The sequence below is a fragment of the Hylobates moloch genome, unplaced genomic scaffold (assembly GCF_009828535.3).
Source record: "Hylobates moloch isolate HMO894 unplaced genomic scaffold, HMol_V3 SCAFFOLD_8, whole genome shotgun sequence".
NCBI lineage: Eukaryota > Metazoa > Chordata > Mammalia > Primates > Hylobatidae > Hylobates > Hylobates moloch.
In genome coordinates, this window is record NW_026652283.1 from 117,133,251 (window position 1) to 117,135,885 (window position 2,635).

A 2,635-nucleotide genomic window follows, 5' to 3' on the forward strand; every position below is an offset into this window, starting at 1 on the left:
CAGCTAGCAAACAAGTCCAGAGAGAGCAGCACTAGGCTATGCACCTGGCCTAATGCTGCCCCGCTCCTCCCAATCCCTGTGTTATGCTGGAGAAGGTTCAGCCTCTAGTGAGTTTCACCAAACCCCCACATCTCTTTCTTCTGAGACCTTCTCTAAAATCCTCTCTTTTATACTTAGTGAAATGGGATTCTCTTTTTCCCATCCAGCTTAAGCAAAAACTTTTGACTATGAGAGGAATGAGGATGCATTTAGTATCTGGTCTGCACGGCTAGTTCCATCCAAGATTTCTCATTATTCATGCCTGGCAGTCTCGTTTTCTTCTTTTGCCTCTAAGAGCACAGTCGTAGCCTTCATTACTGACCTTTTCACCCTTCTAATATCAGCGATTTCCCCCATCTCAGTTCTCAGGAAGTTCTGTTCGCAGAATTATCTCCTGAATCCTCACCTGGGGATAGAAATTGTTCTCTGTGGCCATTTCTTCTTCCTCTAATTCTTATCAAAAAACATAGTGATGTCTGTGCATCAGATATTAAACTCAAGCTCAACGGATCATGCTTCTTGCTTCTCTCTCTTTCTCCAGCCTGTGGGTTAACAGGTTTGCAACCTTTGCAGAGAAGACACCAAATTCTCAGGAGGCCAGAGTTTCCAAGGGTACTGGTCACTCTTGCTCTCTTTCTCCTACTCAGAATTCAGCACTAGAGAGTGTTACACCACTGCACCTGCAGAGGAGTTCATCTGACTCTAGGGACTACAGAGGAGAGAGATGGACAAACTAACAGGCATTCAGAAAATGACTACCACAAGGGGGAAGAAAATGAAAGTCAAACCAAATAAGCAATGGTCAAAAAGAAAAAAAATCTAGAGGCCAGCTGCAGTGGCTCACACCTGTAATCCCAGCACTTTGGGAGGCTGAGGCAGGTGGATCACTTGAGATCAGGAGTTCGAGACCAGCCTGGGCAACATAGTGAAATCACGTCTCTACTAAAAATACAAATATTAGCCATGTGTGGTGGCGGGCACCTGTAATCCCAGCATTTTGGGAGGCTGAGGTGGGTGGATCACCTGATGTCGGGAGTTTGAGAACAGCCTGGCCAACATGGTGAAACCCTATTTCTATTAAAAAATACAAAAATTACCCAGGTGTGGTGCCGGGTGCCTGTAATCCCAGCTACTTGGGAGGCTGAGGCAGGAGAATTGCTTGAACCCAGGAGGCAGAGGTTGCAGCAAGCAAAGATTGCACCACTGCACTCCAGCCTGGGCGACAGTGAGACTTTGTATCAAAACAACAACAACAAAAAAAACCTAGAGATGTCCATCCAGGCTGAAGAGAATATTCCAGAGCAGAGGTTGGGACACTGTGGCCCATGAGCCAAATCTGACCTGCTTGTACATGTTTTTGTCAATAACGTTTTATTGAAACACAGCCACGCCCATTTGCTACATTTTGTCTATGGCTGCTGGATTAGGCTGTTCTCTCATACCATAGAGAAATACCTGAGACTGGGTAATGTATAAAGAAAAGAAGTTTAATTGGCTCACAGTTTTGTAGGCTGTACAGGGCGCATGACACTGGCATCTGCTGAGCTTCTGTGGAGGCCTCAGGAAACTTACAATGATGGCAGAAGGTGAAGCAGGAACAAGAGAGTGAGGAGGGAAATGCTACACACCCGTAAACAACCAGATCTTGCAAGAACTCACTCACTATTGCAAAGAGAGGACCAAAGGGATGATGCTAAATCATTCATGAGAAATCCACCCCCTTGATCCAATCTCTTCCCACCAGGCCCCACCTCTAACACTGGGGATTACATTGCAACATGAGATTTGGGCGGGGACATATATTCAACCTATATCAGCTGCTTTCATGCTATGGGTGGCAGAGTTGAGTAACTACTACAAGAGACTGTATGGGCCACGAATTCTAAAATATTTACTATCTGGTGCTTTCAAGAAAAAGTTTGCAAACTCTGCTCTTGAAAAGGAAGGGAAGGAAGAGGAGAGGAGGAAGGCAGGAAGGAGCAGAGAGGGACACGGGGCTGTATTCAAACATCTGTTGTTAAGAAAGAGAAATTCAATTTATTTGGCATGGTCAAAGTTATCAAACTAGGAACACTATTGAAGTTTCAGGACAAACACTGTGCTGAATATAAGCATGACCCCATCGGTAATGCCTAACCTTGTTTTTATTAACTTTGTTCTTAGACTTTCCTTTTCTTTTAATCACTTATCTTTGTTTCTACCTGAATTGACTTTCTTTTAGCTAAGAGAGCTAGACAGACTTTATCTTGGCTTTTTCACTGGCAGCCCCTTCCTCAAGGACTTCACTTGTGCAAGCTGACTCTTAGCACATCTAAGAATGCAATTAACTGATAAGATACTGTGGCGAGCAATATCCGCAGTTCCCAGGAATTTGTCCGATTGATAATGCCTAAAGCCCCGCGTCTATCCCTTTTAATAGTCTTAAAGCCATTAGACCTAGAACTGTTTACTTCCCTGTAACAATTTATCCTTTTAACTTTTTTGCCTACTTTACTTCTGTAAAATTGTTTTAACTAGACCCCTTTCCCCTTTCTAAACTAAAGTATAAAAGGAAATCTAGCCCCTTCTTCGGGGCCAAGAGAATTTTAAGAGTTAG

At 43.8% G+C, this 2,635-nt stretch overlaps 1 long non-coding RNA gene across 1 annotated transcript in view; it reads right to left on the reverse strand.

Moving 5' to 3' along the window:
- Positions 1-32: 32 nt before the first annotated feature.
- The window catches only part of LOC116473802 (uncharacterized), a 24,734-nt gene continuing 22,131 nt past the window's right edge, over positions 33-2,635 (reverse strand). Inside the window, exon 3 of the long non-coding RNA XR_004249419.2 lies at positions 33-445. This is a non-coding gene — a long non-coding RNA (uncharacterized LOC116473802). The remainder of the gene's footprint in view (positions 446-2,635) is intronic.